Source organism: Hyla sarda, chromosome 6 (genome assembly GCF_029499605.1).
Source record: "Hyla sarda isolate aHylSar1 chromosome 6, aHylSar1.hap1, whole genome shotgun sequence".
NCBI classification, from domain to species: domain Eukaryota; kingdom Metazoa; phylum Chordata; class Amphibia; order Anura; family Hylidae; genus Hyla; species Hyla sarda.
Window position 1 is genome coordinate 300148958 of NC_079194.1, and position 26100 is coordinate 300175057.

Here is a 26100-nt window from a genome sequence, read left to right on the forward strand (position 1 = left end):
AGGACTTCAGAGACTAAAATAGTGTGCTGAGAGTCTGGAGTAAATTACGGCGCTCACAAGATGCTGTACTTACCGGCGGCTGATTTGTGATCTGCTTATTAATGTCAGGATATCAAGATAAACTTTATGTCTTTGAATTATAGCTGTAAATACAGTCAGTACAGATTGCTTGTACCAGACCCGTAACTCACCTTTACATGGAGGGTGGACCTTCAAATCTAATTTGCAAGGGGAATATTGGCCATGATTTAGGCCGTGGGTTAAAACTAGCTATAATTCCATAGGATGCCGGCAACACATATACATGTAGCAGAGCTGAGTCTGTTATTTAACAGTTTGAGGGCTGTAACATTCGAGCATCATTAGGCTTGAATTCAATTTGTTTTCTTTTTTTTTAAAACGCCAATTCTGCCACATGGCGTTTTTTCGGCCAAAAAACGCTGCGGCCAGATGTTAGCTGTAAATCAATGAGAAATTGCAAAATTCTTTTTCCACTTGGCGTTTTTCAGTTTGGCATTTTATTTTTTTATCCTTTTGCCGTTTTTTTAAATTCTTTTTTGTAGTTTTTCAGCTCCTTGGCGGTTTTGCAAAATCGCAGCATGTTGAGCCTATGGCGTTTTTTCCCAGAAATCATGGCATTTTTCTCCCATAGAAGTCTATGGGAGTAAAAAAAAAAAAACGGCAAGAAAAACGCCATGTGGGTTTTAACTTTGGCGTTTTTGCAGCCGATTTTTATTCTTTTTTTGGACTTTAGCGATCCAAAAAAGTGATGGAGATACCTTGTCTAATAAAATTTCGTAGGGTACAACTAAAAAAAAATATTAAAAAAGATACAGTAGTGATGTCAAAAATTGTATTTAACGAAATCTATCTTATTATAACAATATTTTTTATTAATTTTTAAACAGGGATCAATTTATATGGGCTGGCAGGGCACTTAAAATATAGCTGACAATAATAAAAATGTAATGTGTGTTTTTCACTTTTTTTTTTTTTTTTTTTTTAAGGTGGTACCACTACTCCCAGCATGGAACACACTGTTCCATGATGGGAGTAGTAGTACCTGTACTTATTGACAGATCGCTCCGGGTCCGTTGCGATCCTCCTGTATAATGTATAGATGCGGCCGGCCACTCTTCTATGGTCCCCTGCACTGCCGTATATATACACCTATTCATATTTCCCGCAGAGAGTTGTGATTGGCCAGATGGTTCCAGCCAATCACAACTCTCTGCAGGAAATATGAATAGGTGTATATATATGGCAGTGCAGGGGACCACAGAAGAGCGGCCGGCCGCATCTATGCATTATACAGGAGGATCGCAGCGGGTGTCTGGAGTGACATCCGCTGTGATCTTTCCATAACTGCAGGTACTACTGCTCCCAACATTGAGCAGAGTGTGCTCCATGTTGGATGTAGTAGTACCTGTAGTTAAGGACAGATCACAGTGGGTGTCACTCCTGACACCCCCTGCGATTGTCCTATGTATTGCAGAGATGCAGAGCGGCTTTCTCCTGCGCCCCACATCTCTGCTCTATGATATGAATAGAACATCACTCATTCATATTTCCCGCTGAGAGCTGTGATTGGCTACAACCATCTGGCCAATTCCCACTCTGGGTGGAAAATATGAATGAGTGATGTTCTATTCAAATCACCGGCCGGCCGGAGTACAGAGTAGAGATGCGACCGCTGTATAGAGCCGCCCCGCATCTCTGCTATATTATGGACGATCGCATTGGGTGTCAGGGAACTACTACTCCCATCATGGAACAGTCTGTTCCATGCTGGGAGTAGTAGTACTACCTAAAAAAAAAAAAATTGAGAGAAAAAAAAGTGAAACACACATGCACACTTTATTAAAAATTTATTAAAAGTTCATTATAAAAACTAAAAATTTCCTTAAATACATTTTTTTCCCATCCCTACTGCATCCTTTTTTTTTTTTTTAGTACCCAACACATTTTGAAAAAAAAAAGGGGAAAAAAACGCAATTTCAACTCAAATGCAAAAATGCCCGAAAAGACGCCAGACGCAGGAAATTGCACTGGCGTTTTTTTCTGGCGTTTTCTTTTCAGTGAAAAAATAATCCTGGAAAAATGAAATCCTAGCCTAAGACAAAGCTTTCCAAACTTTTTATGTCATGTGACACCCTTTTGTTTGGCAAGACACACCCCTCCCCATACCAATGCCAATTGCACGCCAATACCAGTATCCAGTATCAGCATTAGAAATGTGGCTGGGGGGGGGAATTAAAAAAATAGTGTAAATAATATGCAAAATAAAGCTAAACATAAAGCTACTGATGGCAATTAGACAGAGATATATATTTGTAGAGAATTCTCCATACAACAAGATATTTATAAAATTAATTGCCATTTTGGATATTAAAACCCATCAATTTTCCGTCGCACCTGAAGCTCAGTTTTCATTAATTTCTGCTAGACGGAACTAAACGCGCCAGACGCAAAGTTATTTACTGCTTAGTAAACTATACTTGGAAATATAATTTAGCCTTTTAATTCTAAATTATGCAAAATAAATAAATGATGTGCGGCCTGATTAGGAAACGGCTGTGGAAAGTAATTCGCTCCTAACAAATCCTCTTATTAAAAAGCATGAAAGGAATAAAACGCGCCTCTCAGGTTAGAGCGCCGGAAAGACGGGTTTACGGCTCGGGTGAGTGGAGACAATCGGGAGAGGAACTCAGGGGACCGGAACATCAAGACCAATGGGACCGTACACTGGGGATCTATCTCATATCTATCTATCTAGTCATAGTTGTAATGTCATAGTTAGTACGGTCGAAAAAAGACATATGTCCATCAAGTTCAACCAGGGAATTAAAGGGTAGGGGTGTGGCGCGATATTGGGGAAGGGATGAGATTTTATATTTCTTCATAAGCATTAATCTTATTTTGTTCCAGGAATGTATCTAATCCTGTTTTAAAGCTGTTAATTGTTCCTGCTGTGACCAGTTCCTGAGGTAGACAGTTCCATAAATTCACAGTCCTCACGGTAAAGAAGGCGTGTCGCCCCTTGAGACTAAACTTTTTTTTCTCCAGACGGAGGGAGTGCCCCCTCGTCCTTTGGGGGGGTTTAATCTGGAACAGTTTTTCTCCATATTTTTTGTATGGGCCATTAATATACTTATATACGTTTATCATATCCCCCCTTAAACGTCTCTTCTCAAGACTAAACAATTGTAACTCCTTTAATCGCTCCTCATAGCTAAGATGTTCCATGCCCCATATTAGTTTAGTCGCGCGTCTCTGCACCCTTTCCAACTCCGCAGTGTCCCTTTTATGGACAGGTGACCAAAACTGAACAGCATATTCCAGGTGAGGCCGTACCAATGCTTTATAAAGGGGGAGTATTATGTCCCTGTCCCTTGAGTCCATGCCTCTTTTGATACATGACAATATCCTGCCGGCTTCTAATCTAATATCTATCTATCTCATATCTATCTATATATCTATCTCATATCTATCTATCTATCTTATATCTATCTATCTATCTCATATCTATCTATCTATCTATCTATCTCTCTATCTCATATCTATCTATATATCTATCTCATATCTATCTATCTATCTTATATCTATCTATCTATCTCATATCTATCTATCTATCTCTCTATCTCATATCTATCTTATATCTATCTATCTATCTATCTATCTATCTCATATCTATCTATCTATCTATCTATCTCATATCTATCTATCTTATATCTATCTATCTATCTATCTATCTCATATCTATCTATCTATCTATCTTTCTATCTATCTCACATCTATCTATATATCTATCTCATATCTATCTATCTCATATCTATCTATATATCTCTCTCATATCTATCTATCTCATATCTATCTATCTCATATCTACCTATCTATCTCACATCTATCTATCTATCTATGGCTTGAAAAAGGCTGCATGCCAGCAGCTGAAACGTTGCTCTGTGCACCTTGATGGAATAAACTACCTTCACAGTTTTTTCACCTATACCCTGGAGTGCTGCAGTATTCTTTGTGTTTCTATCTATCTATCTATCTCATATCTATCTCATATCTACCTATCTATCTCATATCTATCTATCTCATATCTATCTATCTCATATCTATCTATCTATATCATATCTATCTATCTATCTATCTATCTATCTATCTCACATCTATCTATCTATCTCATTTCTATCTATCTATCTATCTATCTATCTATCTATCTCATACCTATCTATCTATCTATCTCATATCTATCTCATATCTATCTATCTATCTATCTCATATCTATCTATCTATCTATCTCATACCTATCTATCTATCTATCTCATATCTATCTCATATCTATCTATCTATCTATCTCATATCTATCTATCTATCTCATATCTATCTATCTAGTTATGTATCTCATATCTATCTATCTCATATCTATCTAGCTATCTCATATCTATCTATCTCATATCTATCTATCTCATATCTATCTATCTAGTTATCTATCTCATATCTATCTATCTCATATCTATCTACCTATCTCATATCTATCTCATATCTACCTATCTATCTGTCTATCTATCTCATATCTATCTCATATCTATCTCATATCTATCTATCTCATATCTATCTATCTCATATCTATCTATCTATCTATATCATATCTATCTATCTATCTATCTATCTATCTCACATCTATCTATCTCATTTCTATCTATCTATCTATATATCTATCTATCTCATACCTATCTATCTATCTCATATCTATCTATCTATTTCATATCTATCTAGCTATCTATCTATCTCATATCTATCTATCTATCTATCTCACATCTATCTATCTCATTTCTATCTATCTATCTATCTATCTATCTATCTCATACCTATCTATCTATATCATATCTATCTATCTATCTCATATCTATCTATCTATCTCATATCTATCTATCTCATATCTATCTATCTTTCTACAGTAGAAGTAGTAGAACAGCACAACCAATATCCGTAAACATATGCAGGGGGTGCACGTAGATCCTGAACCCTTGGTAAGAGGGTCATCCCATAAACAGCAAAAAAGATCTTATCCCCAGCACCACGAAATGTGCAAAAAGTGCAAGTTTATTCCATAAAGGGTGTAATTACAGCAGCGACATTTCAGTCAGTAATACATCTCCCCTCCAACTCCATCTGTATGGGATCAGAATATATAGTAGTAATACATCTCCCCTCCAGCTCTATCTGTATACCGCTGCAATCTGTATGGGATTAGGATATATAATAGTAATACACCTCCCATCCAGCTCTATCTGTATACTGCTACTGCTTCTGCTGTCTCTATGGGATGACAATATATAGTAGCTATACTTGTCTCTTGAGGCAGTGTTTACAGGTTGAATTTTTGCAGGTTATTTTTTATTTGTTTTGTTAGTTTTTGCCACAGTTTTCATAAATTTTCAGCAAAAATTGTGCTATTTTCCGGAATTGCAGAAATCATGGCAAAATCAAATAATTTTGACGAAGTTTTATAAGACAAAAAGACCCAAGTGAGAACGAGCGGTGCGCGGCCGTGACATCACAAGCCTCCGGAGCTGCACACAATGCTCTAAACGAACGCCGGGTGCTGCAGGGAGATCGCGGGGAGATAATGCCACCATTCTCTGCTGACATAATTGCCCCAAAGGCACGTACCACAATGCCTATATGAATGTAAGTTAGGCTGTTCCCCATGAATACCAACCACAATATAAAAGGCAAATCACCCCCACCAACACCAAGATACAGAATACTCATCCCCTCCTTGTTCCCACATTGTGCAGAAGAACCCTTCTCCCAGGAGTGAGACCCAGGAGATCACATGGCCACATACTGTGAGGAATTGTCCCGGAGGGCACAACCACCTCCATGGGTTGGTTACTTTATCAAAAAGTTTGTTAGTATGTTCAAGGTGACCAGTACCATACCTCCTGACAACAGGGGGGGGGGGGGGACAACGATGACTTATTATGCGGTATATGAAATACAGTACTTCAAAATCATCTTTTATTATCTCAGCCTCAAAATTGATAGTTTGCAAGTTTTTATAAGACAAAAAGACCCAAGTGAGAACGGTCCTCCCCCAATCATCCATTCCCAGAATAGACTTTGTAGATGGATGGGACTCCGATTCTAGGTTATAAAAATGAAGTAAGTGTGTCCCTATAATGAGCAGTTCTGGGGCTCCCGATCCCTCATTATACATCACATTCCAGCTACTTCAGGGATCGGTCCGACACAAGACTATATATAAAGGAGCAGAAGTCATCTACTACCATCACTCAACCATCTCGGCTGACACTCCAGAGTCATCTTCCAAGGCTTCCAATTGGATCTTTTCTGCATTATTTTCTCTGACTTTATTATTTTTTGTGCTAAGTGGTTGAGGAAAATTGAGTCAAACGTGCGAAAACTGACCCCAGCGGCTCTTTAGAAGAGTTAAGGAAAGTGCAAACTAAAGACAACAAATGTTTTGTTATGGTGAGAAATAAAATGATCAGTGTTTTAATTCACAAGTCCAGAAATCTGGAGGGAGATGCAGACGTGTCAGGTCAGGAGATGCAGACGTGTCAGGTCAAGAGATGCAGACGTGTCAGGTCAGGAGATGCAGACGTTTCAGGTCAGGAGAGGCAGACGTGTCAGGTCAAGAGATGCAGACGTGTCAGGTCAGGAGATGCAGACGTGTCAGGTCAAGAGATGCAGACGTGTCAGATCAGGAGATGCAGACGTGTCAGGTTAAGAGATGCAGACGTGTCAGGTCAGGAGATGCAGACGTGTCAGGTCAGGAGATGCAGACGTGTCAGATCAGGAGATGCAGACGTGTCAGGTTAAGAGATGCAGACGTGTCAGGTCAGGAGATGCAGATGTGTCAGGTCAGGAGAGGCAGACGTGTCAGGTCAAGAGACATCACAAAGTGATATATAGGGCAACATGCTGGAAGTTGTAGTTTTGGCCAGCAGGCATCCCCTTACTCACAAGTGGCAGCCTTAAAATGGTGCAGAGAGACGCGTACTCTGACACGCTCCTCTCCGGTGCGACCTCATGATGTCATTGACATCTTTCTTCCTGCGTGACACATGCTGTTAAAGGTCCTTGAGTAACTTATGGGTGGAGGTGTTCTGGGGTTAGCAGTATCTGAGTCCCCGAGCACCTGGCCTGTTAGTACACCCCTAGTGGGGGCCGCATTTACACTAAAGGAAGAACAGCATCACATTATTCTTAATCTGAATGTAACAGTTGTCAAGGAGTTCTTAGTAATCTAAATGGACCTCCGGTCTAGCTCGGACATTCTCTACCGCCCGGAGCCAACCATTCTGATTTCTGTCACCTCAGTGATTTTAGCATCTCAGGAACTAACTCAGATCACTCACTGACTTTGCAAGGGTTAACTCTCCCACAGTGGCTCCACCTGTTGCACTGCAATCTCTCTCCAGATGCCATTCCATTTACATAGACATCAATAATAATAAAATCGGACACAATTTGGATCTGATTTTGAATCTGGATGAAAAATTGTGGTCAACCATGATTTTACCTCCGATCTTAAATCGTGCAAAATCGGATGCGGATCAAAACTGATGCATTTGTTGTCTATCATTAATGAATGGAAGTCAATGGATACGACTTGGCGTTCAGATTTGTACGATTTCAAAGTAAAAAATTGTGTCAAGGACCTCTTAGTAATCTAAATGGACCTCCGGTCTAGCTCGGACATTCTCTACCGCCCGGAGCCAACCATTCTGATTTCTGTCACCTCAGTGATTTTAGCATCTCAGGAACTAACTCAGATCACTCACTGACTTTGCAAGGGTTAACTCTCCCCCAGCGGCTCCACCTGTTGCACTGCAATCTCTCTCCAGTCTCGTTCTTCCAGCTCCACGTGCCCCGGTTAACACTTCAGTTGTCAGTAGGACTCCAAGAGCTGGGCATTGTAATAGGGGAGTGCAATGGGGGAAACAAGTCACTACCATGACCACTGCAGTATCCGTGCAGCTTCCATATAACCACTGTTGTGTGTGACTCAAGGTCAGCGGCTCCACTCTAGCTCCTGTCTAGGCCTTGGTTTAATGCAGTGTCCTAGTGCCAATCTACAAGCTGCTGAGGCATATAGGTTGTGTACTGTCAGTGAAATCCTGTAATTGAGAGTTAAACCATTCTAATGCTTCCACACTGCTATATATGTGTATACACTGAGGCATTAAAGGGGTACTCAGGTGGAAAAGATTTTTTTTTTAAATCAACTGGTGCCAGAAAGTTAAACAGAATAGTAAATGACTTCTATTAAAAAAATCTTTACCCTTCCAGTACTTTTTAGCAGCTGTATGCTACAGAGGAAATTTGTTAATTTATTTATTTATTTTTTGTCTTGTCCACAGTGCTCTCTGCTGACACCTCTGTCCATATCAGGAACTGTCCAGAGCAGGAGAAAATCCCCATAGCAAACCTCTCCTGCTCTGGACAATTCCTGACACGGACAGAGGTGTCAGCAGAGAGCACTGTGGACAAGACAAAAAAGAAATTAAAAAAGAAAAGAATTTCCTCCGTAGCATACAGCTGCTAAAAAGTACTGCAAGGGTAAAGAATTTTTAATAGAAGTCATATACAAATCTGTTTAACTTTCTGGCACCAGTTGATTAAACACAAAAAAAAACAAAAAAATGTTTTCCTCCGAAGTACCCCTTTACGACGCAGGACGTATATTTACGTCCTGCGCCGGCTCCTGCAATATGAAGTGGCATCACATCGCGTCGGTCCCGGCACTCATCAACGGCCGGGACCCGCGGCTAATACCACACATCGCCTATCGCGGCAATGTGCAGTATTAACCCTTTAGAAGCGGCGGTCAAAGCTGACCGCCGCTTCTAAAGTGAAAGTATCCCGGCTAGTCAGTCGGGCTGTTTGGGACCGCCGCGGTGAAATCGCGGCGTCCCGAACACCTTACAGGACACCGGGAGGGCCTTTACCTGCCTCCTCGGTGTCCGATCGACGAATGACTGCTCCGTGCCTGAGATCCAGGCAGGAGCAGTCAAGCGCCGATAACACTGATCACAGGCGTGTTAATACACGCCAGTGATCAGCATAGGAGATCAGTGTGTGCAGTGTTATAGGTCCCTATGGGATAACAATGATCAGTATAAGAGATCAGTGTGTGCAGTGTTATAGGTCCCTATGGGATAACAATGATCAGCACAGGAGATCAGTGTGTGCAGTGTTATAGGTCCCTATGGGATAACAATGATCAGTATAAGAGATCAGTGTGTGCAGTGTTATAGGTCCCTATGGGATAACAATGATCAGTATAAGAGATCAGTGTGTGCAGTGTTATAGGTCCCTATGGGACCTTTAACACTGCAAAAAAAAAGTTTTAAAAAAAGTGTTAATAAAGGTCATTTAACCCCTTCCCTAATAAAAGTTTGAATCACCCCCCTTTTCCCATAAAAAAAATAAAACAGTGTAAATAAAAATAAAAAACATATGTGGTATCGCCGCGTGCGTAAATGTCCGAACTATAAAAATATATAATTAATTAAACCGAAAGGTCAATGGCGTGCGCACAAAAAAATTTCAAAGTCCAAAAAAGCGTATTTTGGTCACTTTTTATACCATTAAAAAATGTATAAAAAGTGATCAAAAAATCAGATCAAAACAAAAATTGTACCGTTAAAAACTTCAGATCACGGCACAAAAATGAGCCCTCATACCGCCCCGTACGTGGAAAAATAAAAAAGTTATAGGGGTCAGAAGATGACATTTTTAAACGTATAAATTTTCCTGCATGTAGTTATGATTTTTTCCAGAAGTACGACAAAATCACCTATATAAGTAGGGGATCATTTTAATCGTATGGACCTACAGAATAATGATAAGGTGTAATTTTTACCGAAATATGCACTGCGTAGAAACGGAAGCCCCCATAAGTTGCAAAATGGCGTTTTTTCTTCGATTTTGTCGCACAATGATTTTTTTTTCCGTTTCGCCGTGAATTTTTGGGTAAAATGACTAATGTCACTGCAAAGTAGAATTGGTGACGCAAAAAATAAGCCATAATATGGATTTTTAGGTGGAAAATTGAGAGGGTCATGATTTTTAAAAGGTAAGGAGGAAAAAACGAAAGTGCAAAAACGGAAAAACCCTGAGTCTTTAAGGGGTTAAGAGGTTAACTTTCTCTGTATTGCCACCACTGGTGGCCGCCAAGTCTAACCCTCTCTCCTCAAAAGGCTGGAACCAGTCAAATCAAGTTAGTGTCTAACTAAAAAAGCAGCTCCTGTAATTACTTACTGCCAGTCATGTCTGTTGTGCAGAATTTAGCGAGTCCTACCTCCGGCCAGAGAACTTCCATTCTGTTCAAGTTGTTAATTTCAACTGGAGTCAGCTCTGGATTGGCCATTGTGGATCTCCGCACTGTGTGGAGTTAGGTAGGTGTATTACACAGGAACATTCCAATCTACACTGTCTTTCTATTTAAAGAAGCAGAAGCTTACCAAGTCAGAAGCGATAAAAGCTGTACAAAGGCTTTTCTGCTACCATCGGACTCTTTGTGGACTTCCGGCTGGAGTCAGTGCCACCTACTTTACAAGCTACAACCTTTTCATCTTACGCTCTGCAATAGGGAATTGTAGCACAACTTACCATGAGCTGTGAAGACTCCTATTATTAGAGTTAAAGGTGAACTCCACCCACAGACATCTTATCCCCTATCCAAAGGATACTGCATTAGATGTCTGATCGTGGGGGTCCTACCGCTGGGACCCCCTACGATCTCCATGCAGCAATGATGTGACACCACGCCACCTACATTCAGGAGGGGGCGTGGCGGACGATAGATAGATATGAGATAGATAAATAGATAGATATGAGATAGATAGATAGATATGAGATAGATAAATAGATAGATATGAGATAGATAGATATGAGAGAGATAGATAGATAGATAGATAGATAGAGATAGGTAGATATGAGATAGATAGATAGGTAGATATGATATAGATAGATAGATAGATAGATAGATAGATAGATATGAGATAGATAGATAGATATGAGATAGAAAGATATGAGATAGATAGATATGAGATAAATAGATAGATATGAGATATATAGATTGATAGATATATATGAGTTAGATAGATATGAGATAGATAGATAGATAGATAGATATGAGATAGATAGATAAATAGATATGAGATAGATATATATGAGATAGATAGATATGTGTTAAATAGATAGGACATAGATAGATATGAGATAGATAGATAGATATGAGATGGATAGATATGAGTTAGATAGATATGAGATAGATAGATATGAGTTAGATAGATATGAGATAGCTAGATAGATAGATATGAGATAGATAAATAGATATGAGATAGATAGATAGATAGATAGATAGGAGATAGATAGATAAATAGATATATATATATATATGAGAGAGATAGATAGATAGATAGATAGGAGATAGATAGATATGAGATAGATAGATAGATATGAGATAGATAGATAAATATGAGATAGATAGATAGATAGATAGATGGATAGATATGAGATAGATATATATAAGAGAGATAGATAGATAGATATGAGATAGATATGAGATAGATAGATAGATAGATAGATAGATAGATAGATAGATATGAGATACGTATGTGTGTGCATGTACTTATAGGTAACTGAATACTAAGTATAAGGCATCTAAGCCCCAATCCTGGCTTTTATCATTAGATGTGGAGACTTTTCTGGACAAATGAGACAATTACAGACTTTGATTCCATTAGGTTTTGTCAGGAATACAGATGAAACAATTGCGCTGCCGGTTCTGTAGCCGGTGATCAGAGGCGGCTTCTACATATGTTCGATAATGTCGTATTTCTCCCTCTTACAATATAATTACATGGTGTATGAAATGCATCTTTGCTCCAGAGCGAAAACCAATTTGTGCAGAGTGAAAAATACTTTGGCCGGGGATCGGGGAGCGCACAATATTCTGACAATTCAACGTTCTGCTAAAAAAAAAGCCTGAATTCCATCAGATGTTACATTGATCCTTGGTACATTGGTGCCCTGATACCTATACCCTATAAGGCAGTGTTTCCCGACTAGGGTGCCTCCAGCTGCTGCAAAACTACAACTCCCAGCATGCCCGGACAGCCATTGGCTGTCCGGGCATGCTGGGAGTTGTAGTTTTGCAACAGCTGGAGGCACCCTGGTTTGGAAACACTGATATAAGAGCGCATTGATGTCATATACATACCCCATAACCGTCTTCACAGAATCTCATAGGCTCACATAGGCACTTTTCCATCACATTCTTCATTGTTTCCCTACCCATAGTGCCTCAAATAATGTCTCCCCTGGTGTCATGGAGTAAGTAGGTGTTTTAAAATTTTTTTGCTTTTTTTTAATTTTGTTTTTTATTTATTAATTTTTTTAAGGGGTAACCCCCCTCCCCCTTAAAAAAAATAAAAGTAAAAAAAATAAAAAGAAACACCAAAATAAACATTTTTTTTTTATTTACTTTGATGTTTATTTATTAATTTTTTTAAGGGGGTAACCCCCCTCCCCCTTAAAAAAAAATAAAAATAAATAAAATAAACACCTACTTACTCATAAAAAAATAAAATAAAAATAAAAACACCTACTTACTCATAGTTCAGTGTTCCTGGAAGAAAGCAACTATGTATTTTTCTCTAAAGCTTCCTGGCTCCTCCCTCTCTCCCGGCATGAAGTTGTGTAGCTCTCTTATTGTCAGTGTGGTGTTGTCTCAGCAACTCCTGGCTCCTCCCCCTCTCCTGGCACGAAGTTGTGTAGTCCCCCTCATTGTCAGTGTGGTATTGTCTCATCAGCTCCCCCGGACCTCCCTCACTCCTTGCAGGAAGTTATGTAGATCTTTTATTGTCAGTGTGGTATTGTCTCCAGCTCTGTGGCTCCTTCCTCTCTCCCGACATGAAATTGTGTAGCTCTCTTATTGTCAGTGTGGTGTTGTCTCAGCAACTCCTGGCTCCTCCCCTTCTCCTGGCACGAAGTTGTGTAGTCCCCCTCATCGTCAGTGTGGTATTGTCTCACCAGCTCCCCCGGACCTCCCTCACTCCTTGCAGGAAGTTATGTAGTTCTTTTATTGTCAGTGTGGTATTGTCTCCATCTCTGTGGCTCCTTCCTCTCTCTGGAGACAGCATATTATCCTTGACTAGTGATGAGCGGCAGGAGCCATATTCGAATGTCCCGATATTGCGATATTTCCCGAATATATTGACGATTAATCGTCCTATGTTTGCGAAATTCGCATATTCGCTATGTTCGTTCACTTTTTTTGCACGGAAAATTTGCATAATAATTTGCATAAAAATTTGCATGTGAAAAAAAAGGAATATTTGTCATTACGAATATATAGCACTATATTCTAAATATTCGCAAAATCGTGAAGTGCCGATATTCGCGATAAAAATTAGCATTGAGCTCTAGCCTACCACATCACCACTGGTCAGTCCCTATAGCTACATCTCCATCTCGCTGTAATATACATGTATACATATATATCTTTATTGAGACATTTAGGAAGGATTAGGTAGGGTTTCAACATGCTACTTTGTGCTGAACCGCAACACAGGCAGAGGAGCAGACAGGGAATGCATACATCAGCCTTTATAAACTTGCTGGGGGAGAGATAGTCTGCTGTGTTCTGCAGCAGCTTTTGTCGGGCAGGGGGGTAGGCAGGGTATGAGAACTGTGATGAAGAGCAAAGGGAAAGCAATGCATTCTGGGAATTGTATTACAAAGCAACTTCTCGATCTGGAAGTGCAGAGATTTTGGGGGGGTTTAGAACTGGGCAGACAAGTAAAGACAAGTCATAAGCTTCTTCAGCATTTCTTTTGTTTGTTTGTAGTTTGTTGTAACCTGCCATCAGAGTAACCCTTTATGTTTTTCTCTGTTTATCCCATTTAAGAACATAAAAAACAGCCACAGCCTGGACAGGAGGGTGAACACAGTGAGGTTTGTGACCCCCCAGTCTTTTAGAGCTATTCTCCTCTTTGATGAAGCCCAGGACCTTGGTAGAAACATCTATAGGTGCTCGGCCACTTTCCAATCCTTTGAACTGCTTTCAGTACAACAATCTGTAATCTTTCTTGTCTCATAAGACAGAGACAAATACAAATACAGAAAATACAGAAAAATGTTTCTTCTAAATCACCAAGTGCAAAACTAAAGTAACAAGATGGGAAAGCGGATGACGAAATCTGTGGGTCTCTCTTTGCTTTGGGTCTACATTCTGAAATATTACTATTATTACTATTGCTACTATTATTATTATTAATAATAATAATAATACAAATTATTACTAATATTATTACTATTGCTATTATTATTAATAATAATAATACAAAATATTAATATTACAATTGCTGTTATTATTATTATTGTTAGTAGTAGTAGTAGTATCCTTATTAGTCAGAATATCATTATTATTTTTATTATAATTAGTTTTTTAGTTTTGCTGTTATGTTTATTATTATTATATTATTATTATTATTATTTTTATTATTAGTAGTAGTAGTAGTATCATTAATAGTTTTGCTGTCATGATTATTATTATTAGTAGTAGTAGTAGTATTTTTATTACAATTAGTTTTTCCGTTATGTTTATTATTATTATCATTAATATTATTATTATTCATAATATTATTATTTTTATTATAATTATTTTTGCTGTTTTGTATATTATTATTAGTATTATTATAATTATTTTTGCTATTTATTATTATTATTATTATTATTAGTAGTAGTAGTAGTAGTAGTAGTAGTATCATTATTAGTTTTGCTGTCATGATTATTATTATTAGTAGTAGTAGTAGTATTTTTATTACAATTAGTTTTTCCGTTATGTTTATTATTATTATTATTATCATTAATATTATTATTATTCATAATTTATTATTTTTATTATAATTATTTTTGCTGTTTTGTATATTATTATTAGTTTTATTATAATTATTTTTGCTATTTATTATTATTATTATTATTATTCAACTCCTTTAATCTGGTACTACATAGTTTCGCCTATATATACCTTATGTTAGTGTTCCCCGACTTGTAGCTCTCCAGATGGTGCAAAATTACAACCCCCATCATTCCCAGAAATGACATGACCAACTTGTCTGGCTATAAAGCAAAGTCTTTTTTTTTTTTTGTATAACTGTTTATTTAAAGAATTTTGTATTTTAATACAGAAGAAAAATACGACATGTGTACAGTGAGCATGAGTACTTTGCAATATATAAAGCAACATTTGCAACTTTATATATATATATATATATATATATATATATATATATATATATATATATATATATATATAAAGGAGAAACACTGTAGAGATGAAGTAGGAGGAGAGAAAGGGAAAGAAAGTAAAATTAAAAAAGAAATAATGATGAAATAAATTAAAATAAATAAAAGAAAGAATATAAAATAGAGTGGTTATTCAGAGAATCATCATCATCCTCCCAAAGCCTCCATATCTTCTGAAAGACATGGAGTTTATTATCTAGTACTGCTCAAAGACGTTCCATCCTATACACCTCTTTAATTTTTTCCAACAGGGCTCGAGTCGGCGGGGATTCGGGAGATTTCCACCAAAGGGCTATGAGACATTTAGATGCAGTCAGAATATGTAAGAGCAGTTTAGAAGAGGTGGAGGGCATTCCGGAGACAGGGAGATTCAGGAGATATGTGGCTGAATGGAGGGGGACATGTACTCCCAAAACCTGAAGAATTAGGGATTGGACCTCCAACCAAAAGTGTCTCAATGCAGGACAGTCCCAAAAAATATATTGTATAGAGCCAGGTCCAACCCACAGCTCCTATGCCACAACCAGGGTGCCTCCAGCTGTTTCAAAACTACAACTCCCAGCATGCCTGGAGAGACACTGTTTCCCAACCAGGGTGCCTCCAGCTGTTTCAAAACTACAACTCCAAGCATGCCTGGACAGACACTGTTCCCCAACCAGGGTGCCTCCAGCTGTCTCAAAACTATGACTCCCAGCATGCCTGGACAGACACTGTTTCCCAACCAGGGTGCCTCCAGCTGTTTCAAAACTACAACTCCAAGCATGCCTGGACAGACACTGTTTCCCAACCAGGGTGCCTCCAGCTGTTTCAAAACTACAACTCCCAGCATGCCGGGACAGACACTGTTCCCCAACCAGGGTGCCTCCAGCTGTTTTCAAAACTACAACTCCAAGCATGCCGGGACAGTCACTGTTTCCCAACCTTGGTGCCTCCAGCTGTTTCAAAACTACAACTCCCAGCATGTCTGGACAGACACTGTTTCCCAACCAGGGTGCCTCCAGCTGTTTCAAAACTACAACCCCAGGATGCCTGGACAGCCGAAGGCTGTCCAGGCATCCTGGGAGTTGTAGTTTTGAAACAGCTGGAGGCACCTTGGTTGGGAAACACTGCTCTATGAGGACATGAATGGAAAAGGTCCAGTCTGCCGGGAAGGAACGCACTCGTCTCCCCGGCGTGTAGCCTATCAGCCGGATCTGTGACAGCTTGTCAATAGGAGACTTTAATAGACAGGCCGCGCCAAATTGGAGGAATCAATTCTTTGATTAAATACCTTTTAAGTATAAGTAGTCGGCAGCGGTCAGAGGGTCTCGGCTCTTCTCATGTTCTCATGAATATAACTAATCCGATAGGTCAACGGCCGGGGCCCTGTGTGTCAGAGAAGGGTGGAGGGGGGGGGGGGGGCGGTAGAGGAGACGTCTGTCAATGTGCGCACCGCAACCGAGACATTGCGCTTCTTGTTTTTCAGGATTTTGAAGGGAGTTTGTCATTAATATTTAAGGAAAGGTTATATCTTATCTCTTATCTATCACATTAATGATGATATTTCCGGATATTGGGGGGAGATTTATCAAAACCTATTCAGAGGAACAGTTGCCCATAGCAACCAATGTAGAGGCCTTTTCAAAAAGGAAAGTGAAAGTGATCTGATTGGTTGCTATGGGCAACTGGGCAACATTTCCTCTGAACTGGTTTAGATAAATCTCCCCCAATGATTGTAACGTGGAGAATAGGAGATTCAGGTTATTATAGTGGGTCAATTGCTACATCATAGAAGCTTCTGTAGGGAAACCTGGAAAGAGGTGTTCAATCTATCTACTCTATTATCTTTCTTTATTTTTATATATATATTTTCTTAAATATCTATTAATCTATCTAACTATCTATACAGATAGAGCTGGTAGGGGAGGTGAATAATCAGTATATATTCTGATCCTAAAGAGACAGCAGCAGTATACAGATAGAGCTGGGAGGATAGTGAGTACAGCTCAGGATCAGTACATGATCCCCCCCCCCCCCCGCCCCAGGATAGAAGGGTCTAGAGTTCATTTCCCTTTTCTTTCCATGACCTATTGGTCTATACCGCCTTCCCTTAACCCATTAAGAGAGTTCTGTACAGTGTCTTACCATTAGAAAAAGAATTAGGGCCAACCAGGGCGGATACCCCACTCCCCAAGGGCCCCATGTCAGCCATACGGTCTGCAACCTCGGTCCTACAAAAGGGCATTTTTAGGTAGTAAGGTTTGTATTCCTGGGCAGGGCTGGTGCAAGGATTATTGCCACCCTTGGCAAAAGCTAATTTTGCCTCCCCTTGACTCCGCCCATTGGCCCGCCCTTTGACCTGCCCAACCTTACTACTGGGGTGACACACTGTAACAAAATTCCTCCTCATGCTGCTGGCTGAGCGAGTGGTTTAGATGCTGGTTGCCTAACTTTCTTGTGGCAGGCAGAGCGGCACTCCCCATAAAAAGGGCGCTCTAGGCAGCTGCCCATTTTGTCTATAGGCAGAGCCGGCCTTGTTCCTGGGGCAAAAACTAGGGGTAGGTTCCATTTTTTACAATTTGATGGTAGGGTCACACACAGCCCATTCACAGCGTATTTGCCAGCAGCGCATCCACAGCGTCAAATACGCTGCGGATGTGCTGTGTGTGACCCTTGCCTGAAAATGTAAATTATGGGGCGCTATAGAATTTCTATGGTCTATTTTTCTTAATTGGAACTTTTTAATTCCATTGCCAATGTATGGGAAACCAAAAAAGAAGTTTGAACAATTTATAATTTTGGTAACTTTTTTTTTCTTATATATGTTTTTTTTTTTTTTTACTTATCTTTAATATTTTTTTTACATATAAACACTATATATATATATATATATATATATATATATATATATATATATATATATATTTATATATATAATATATATATATTTTTTTTATAATTTTTTATTTGTTTTTACTTATAGATTGTAATTGGGCTTTTTTTCAACGCTATTTTTACGCTGTTGTAGATAAATTCTGTGTGACTTCAAGATTCAGCCCTCAGTGTTAACCTACCGGCAGCGCCATAGCAGGAAATAGGTCTGGAGCCATCAATACCTGTCAGATACTAAATGAAATCCTGAACACAGAGCCAGGGGTTTCTGGGTATATAATAATTCCAACTCACTAGCAAAGCCATCGGTCACATGACCATGCTCCGTCATGTTGGAAGAGTTAATACAAGATATGTCATCCATCGATTTTCCGTCTTGTGTTCAAAGGCAAAACTACGATATCAATGTATTGAGCTGGGGATGGCTGCATTGGTGTGTGACAGCTCGGGGGAAAGTCACTGGCAAAGCCTCAACAATGGTGAGGAGGCAATAAAGTCCATGGAATACTTGTAGCTAGATGGGGGTCCAAACTTTTACCAATTTTTAACTAAACCTTTTGTATTTTATTAGAATTTTGTTATTATATTTCTAGTTTAGTATCCAGTTTTTTCCTTCCTAAACCTTCTGGAAGAGAAAAAGCTACAATAATATATAAATTATGGCCCAGGAGAAGCCGTCTCCAACCTCGGACCGTGTATAGGCTAACAGTGCCCTGGCGTCACAAAGTGATCAGGTATTCCTTGCACCCCTATGTCACCACAAATATAATATTGGGGGAGTACTGTGAGCCCTGCATTGTGTACTGCCTGCCACCCTGCTTTTCCAGTATGAAGAGAATATGTCTGGTAAAGCTGCAATAATGGAGCTCTTTCGGAAAGCTAGGTGGCACACATACTAGAATTTTGGTAGATCCCTTTAATTTTGAGGGCTTATGTCATGGGATTGATTTTGGTGACCTGAGCGATGTCAATGTGTGGAGGGGTAAGGCTGGTTAAGAAAGGGGAAGAGGGCCAAGGGTACATTTTGCTTTGGTGTCCTTTGGCTAGGGACCCCAAAACACTGGTCTATTGCATTGAAAGGATCGGGGATAAGATGTCTAAGTCCGGAATACCCCTTTAAAGGGGTACTCCAGTGGAAAACACATTTTTTTTTTAAATCAACTGCTTCCAGAAAGTTAAACAGATTTGCAAATTACTTTGATTTAAAAATCTTAATCCTTCCGGTAATTATCGGCTGCTGTATGCTCCACAGGAAGTTCTTATCTTTTCTGGAGTTCTTTTAAGTCTGACCACAGTGCTCTCTGCTGACACCTCTGTCCATATCAGGAACTGTCCAGAGCAGGAGAGGTTTGCTATGGGGATTTGCTTGTACTCTGGACAGTTCCTGACATGAACAAAGGTGTCAGCAGAGAGCACTGTGGTCAGACTGAATAGAATTCCATAAATAAATAAAACTTCCTGTGGAGCATACAGCAACTGATAAGTACTGGAAGGATTAAGATTTTTTAATTGAAGTAATATTCAAATCTGTATAGTTTTATGGCACCAGTTATGTGAAGACAAAGAAGTTTTTTCAATGTTTAAAGCAGTTTTGGGATTTTTGTTTTAATATGTAAAATATGGTCATTTTTTTTTTCATGTATGTAGCAAGAAAAAAATAAAAATAAAAAAAATATATATACAGTATATGTATTTTTAAATGTATTTTTTGGAGCTGTTTGTGGCCCGAATTATTTACTAAAATATGGTAATAATGTGGTTGTAAAAAAAATAAAAAATAAAGGTCCAACACTTAACCTTATGGCCATGACAATTGCGTACATATAATTAGAAAGTGTGGGAACTAAGGGACATATTAAGACTTTGAACATGGCTGAAAAATATTATTATTATTATCATTATCAACAACAACAACCATAATAAGAATCATAATATGATAACAACAGTAATAATAATAATAATAACAACAATAATATTTATGTTTTTTTTTTTTTTACTGTAAAACATCTGTTTTAAGACCTTTTATGTTTAAAAAAAATAAAAAAAATGGTCAAAAAACCATAGTGAGGACATAGCCTAAGAGAGACAATTAGAGATGAGCGAACTTACAGTAAATTCGATTCGTCACAAACTTCTCGGCTCGGCAGTTGATGACTTATCCTGCATAAATTAGTTCAGCTTTCAGGTGCTCCGGTGGGCTGGAAAAAGTGGATACAGTCCTAGGAGACTCTTTCCTAGGAATGTATCCACCTTTTCCAGACCACCGGAGCACCGGAAAGCTGAACTAATTTATGCAGGATAAGTCATCAACTGCCGAGCCGAGAAGTTTGTGACAAATCAAATTTACAGTAAGTTCGCTCATCTCTAGAGACAATGGTTGTAAGCAATGCTCAGGGCAATAATCACTTTCCTACTTTTTATTCCTCTCTAGGGGGCAGCAGAGAGCAAAGAAGAGAACTCAAAAGGAAGATATCTAGTGAAATGCGAGAAATTGGGACTCTACATTCATTAAACCAGGCTTAGGGGATCCGAATGAATCACAAACTTTAAAAATAGAAAAGCATTGTCAGAGCGATGATATAGACGGGGCGTTCGGTTCTGTCACCGTATCACAATCCAGCACATAGTATATAGGAGTAATATCTTACACTACAGTTGGCTTCTCCTCATGATCCACCATGATAAATATCCAGCTAGATATAGAGCGGGGACCGTCACGCTGTGCATACAATCTCATCTCCTTCCAAAACCACTTCCCAAATAACTGTGAAATTAATTGAAGTTGAAAATTAAACAGAGCTATATTGGGAAACACAAGATTCTATTAATACCCACCCGCAAACCATATTACTCTTCAGGCGTAGTCATCCTGCTGTAGCGGTATCAATAGGCACATATTACAGAGTTTTGTCACTTTTGTAAAGAAGCACTCCGGGTTTGTTCGTTTTTGGAATTAGTTTACTATGTTACTCTTAAAGGGGTACTCCGGCGCTAGGGCATCTTATTCCCTATCCAAAGGATAGGGGATAAGATGTCAGATCGCCGGGGTCCAGCTGCTGGGGACCCCCGGGATCTACCATGCAGCACCCACCTTTAGCGGCTTCCAGAACCGCTGGAGGTTCTCAGGCTGAGTCCATCTCGACCACGAGGACGGAGCATAGTGACATCACGGCCCCGCCCCCATGTGACATCACGCTCCGCCCCCTAAATGCAAGTCTATTGGAGGGGTGTGACAGCTGTCCCGCCCCCTCCCATAGGCTTGCACCGGGGCGGAGCCGTGACGTCACAATGCTCCGTCCCCATGATCGCCAGTAATCAGACCCGGAGCGAACACGCTCCGGGGACTGATTCTAACGGGGTGCGGCGTGGAAAATCACAGGGGTCCCCAGCGGTGGGACCCCCGTGATCAGGCATCTTATCCCCTATCCTTTGGATAGGGAATAAGATGTCTTAGCACCGGAGTACCCCTTTAAATTTCTAATTAAAGGGGTACTCTGCTGCTGAGCGTTTTGAACAAAATGTTCCGAATGCTTAGAGCCGGCGCCGGGGACTTGTGACATCACGGCACCACCCCCTCAATGCAGGTCTATGGGGGCGGGACGTGCATTGAGGGGGCGGGACGTGACATCACCAAGGGGGCCGGGCCGTGACGTAACGAGTCCCCGGCGCCGGCTCTAAGCGTTCGAAACATTTTGTTCCAAACGCTGAGAAGCTGAGTACCCCTTTAAAGCCTCCTACCCTGCCCACTCCCCCTCCTTTAGCAGTTCCCTGTCCAAAGCTGTTGCAGAACATATCATTTCACAGCAGACTATCGCACAATCACTGCTGAGGGAGGGAGGAGCCAGGGAGCTGCTGAGACAACAACACACTGACAATGACATGACTACACAACTTTCTGTCAGAAGAGAGTGAGGAGCCAGGGAGCTGCTGAGACAACATCACACCGACAATGAAAGAACTACACAACTTACTGCCCTCAGACAGGTAAGAGCCAGAAAGCTGATGAAACACCACCACACTGAAAATAAGAGGACTACACAATTACCTGTCAGAAGAGAGGGATGAGCTGGGTAGCTGCTGGGCACCACACTGACAATGGAAGGAATACACAACTTCTTGTCATTAGAGAAGGAGGAGCCAGGGAGCTGCTGAGACAACACCCCACTGACAATACAGGATTTCCCAACTTACTGTCAGGAATGTGGGAGGAGCCAGGGAGCTGTTGAGACTACATGGCACTGACAGTGACAAGACTACACAACTTACTGTCAGGAAAGAGGGAGGAGCTGGGGAACTGGGGAAACAACACCACATTGACAGTGACAGAGCTACACAACTTCCGGTCATCAGAGAAAGAGGAGCCAGGGAGCTGCCAAGACAACACCACACTGACAGTGACAGGACTACACAACTTACTGTCAGGAAAGTGGAAGGAGCCACAGAGCTTGAGACAACACCACACTGACAGAAAGAGGAGTACACAACTTCCTGTTAGGGATGAATCCTGAAAAAACATCAGTACAATTTTTGATAACACAAAATTAGTAAGTTCTATATCTTGAGCTGATAATATTATTTAAATATAGTCTTTCGATACCAGAATACACCTTTAATTCAAAATTGGCAGAATTTTTATCATATCAGAAATATTTCAATATATCAAGACCAATGGGCAATCCATAAAACCTCAGCTAAGTATGGAAATGTCGTGGCTTCATATATCCAGATGGGGTCTCGTCTGACGTTACTGTCAACAGAAATCCCTTCCTGGAGGAGTGGGAGGAGGCTGCGCTCTGTAGTCACACACAGCGGATTGTTGTGATAGACGGTAATTAATTCAATCTTGTTTCACATTCATTTAATTTGCCCCCGAAGCTAAAAATAAGATGAGAGTCTTATGTGCCCGAGCCAACCATGGCAAGGGTGGGGGATGGATGGGGCGGGTGGCGGTGGTGGAATTAGTTTCTTCTTTTACTCATTCATTTCTAATTGAAGTCAGTAGCAATCACAACAATTCGGGGAAGGCTCGCAAGAGTGGCAATAGCGGAGTTTTCGCACCTATTGGCAAGCCGAAAATTGCCCTGGAGCACGGCGTCTGGAGTTTTCAGGTGCCAAGGGTAGTTGTCACTCTTATTGGCCTTGGCATGAGTGGCAGAGCTGTGTTAATATCATTTGACAGCTCCATTTGAACTGTCCATTTCCAAAATGTAGACGTCCAACGCAATCTGCGCAGGATCGGAGCGGAGAGCCATGGGGAGCGACTTGTTGAGGCTCATTGGAATGTGGTAAGTTTAGGTTTGTGTCACAACAGATCTGTCACTGTATCTGGGGTAACACATCAGTGCCCCCGCCTTCCTGCGCGCTCTCTCTGTTAAGTTACATTGGATGATTTTAGCAGGAAACTCGGAAAACAACGTCTTCTTACCTGTCAGTTGTTATTGACGCAGAGTCTGAGTATGTAGGGTTATATTTATAGAAAGGCTTTATATAAACTAAGAGTAGAAAAGCTGGCTTAAAGGGGTACTCCACTGGAAAAACATTTTTTTATTTTTTTAAATCAACTGGTGCCAGAAAGTAAAACAGATTTGTAAATGACTTCTTTTTAAAAATCTTAATCCTTCCAGTACTTATGAGCTGCTGTATGTTCCAGAGGAAGTTCTTTTCTTTTTTTCATTTCCTTTCTGCCTGACCACAGTGCTCTCTGCTGACACCTCTGTGCATGTCAGGAACTGTCCGGAGCAGGAGAGGTTTGCTATGGGGATTTGCTCCTGCTCTGGACAGTTCCTAAAAAAGGACAGAGGTGTCAGCAGAGAGCTCTGTGATCAGACCGAAAGGAAATTCATAAAGAAAAGAACTTTCTCTGGAACATACAGCAGCTTACAAGTACTAGAAGATTTGTAAATTACTTCTATTTAAAAATCTTAAAGGGGTATTCTAGGAAAAAACTTTTTTATATATATCAACTGGCTCCAGAAAGTTAAACAGATTTGTAAATTACTTCTATTAAGAAATCTTAATCCTTTCAGTACTTATGAGCTTCTGAAGTTAAGGTTGTTCTTTTCTATCTAAAAATCCTCTCTGATGACACCTGTTTTGGGAAACGCCCAGTTTAGAAGCAAATCCCCATAGAAAACCTCTTCTAAACTGGGCCTTTCCCGAGACAGGTGTCATCAGAGAGGATTTAGACAGAAAAGAACAACCTTAACTTCAGAAGCTCATAAGTACTGAAAGGATTAAGATTTTTTAATAGAAGTAATTAACAAATCTGTTTTACTTTCTGGAGCCAGTTGATATATAAAAAAAAGTTTTTTCCTGGAATACCCCTTTAACCCTTCCAGTACTTATCAGCTGCAGTATGTTCCAGAGGAAGTTCTTTTCTTTTTTAATTTCCTTTCTGCCTGACCACAGTGCTCTCTGCTGACACCTCTGTCCATGTCAGGAACTGGCCAGAGCAGGAGAGGTTTGCTATAGAGATTTGATCCTGCTCTGGACAGTTCCTAAAAAGGACAGAGGTGTCAGCAGAGAGCACTGTGGTCAGACAGAAAGGAAATTCATAGAGAAAAGAACTTTCTCTGGAACACACAGCAGCTTCCAAGTACTAGAAGATTTGTAAATTACTTCTATTTAATAATCTTAACCCTCCCAGTACATATAAGCTGCTGTATGTTCCAGAGGAAGTTCTTTTCTTTTTTAATTTCCTTTCTCTGGAACATACAGCAGCTTATAAGTACTAGAAGGATTAAGATTTTTAAATAGAAGTCAATTACAAATCTATTTTACTTTCCGGCACCAGTTAATAAAAAAATAAATAAATAATGTTTTCCTGTGGAGTACCCCTTTAAAGGGGTACTCCACTGCCCCAGCGTTCGGAGAATTTTGTTCCAAACGCTGGGTGTGGGCTATGGGGGTCGTGACATCACGGCCACGCCCCCTCAATGCAAGTCTATGGGAGGGGGCGTTATGGCTGCATAGCCTTGCAGAGACTTGCATTGAGGGGGTGCGCCTGTGACATCACAAGCGGGGCCCGGCCGTGATGTCACGAGCCTCCGGCGCTGCACCCGACGCTCTAAACCAGTGGTCTCCAACCTGCGGACCTCCAGTTGTTGCAAAACTACAACTCCCAGCATGCCCGGACAGCCAACGGCTGTCCGGGCATGCTGGGAGTTGTAGTTTTGCAACAGCTGGAGGTCCGCAGGTTGAAGACCACTGCTCTAAACGAATGCCGGGTGCAGCAGGGAGATCAGACATGGAGATCAGACATCTTATCCCCCTATCCAAAGGATGTCTAGGGGCAGAGTACCCCTTTAATGCCACCATCCTGGGAGTATTTTTGATTAAAAAAAAGTATTAAATAAAACAACTCCTTTATCTCATTCCCCAGGAACAGTGAAAAAGCGTCAATCTTTCAAAAATACATTGTATCCACTTCCATTTTTATTGTTTTTTTTTTTATGACCAGAAATCATAAAATCGAGGCTCAAGGTGGCCGTTCCCGAAGACCTAACAAACTAATTTGGTGGCAAAAGGAATGAAACGATTTAAGACGAGATGGTGAGAAACTGGTATTGAGATTCAAATTGAATTCTACTCATCTCCAGCCTCAACCATTTATCCTCAGACACATTTTCTGTCTTAGGAATCAGTCGGGCTCCCTTGTGGCCGCAGCAATCATGCCTTAGCTTCTTTGCCGAGATGTCAGGCAGAGGACGTGTTCCATCCCCCCCCCCCCCGTACCGAACTCCCCCCCCCGTGTATAGTTCTTAGGTTGGGGCTTCAGGACGGTTCAGCACCAGGGACAGCTCCTTCTCTTACAGGTCACGGTGGTCGACTTTGCTCTCGTTGGCGCAACGTTACTTTACCAAAGAGATT

At 40.3% G+C, this 26100-nt stretch overlaps 1 long non-coding RNA gene across 1 annotated transcript; it reads left to right on the plus strand.

Moving 5' to 3' along the window:
• Positions 1–17030: 17030 nt before the first annotated feature.
• LOC130277327 (uncharacterized) lies at positions 17031–21027 on the plus strand. Its single transcript, XR_008845429.1, has 3 exons — positions 17031–17159; positions 18368–18710; positions 20663–21027. It is a non-coding gene; the product is annotated as an uncharacterized LOC130277327 (long non-coding RNA).
• The last annotated feature ends 5073 nt before the right edge of the window (positions 21028–26100 follow it).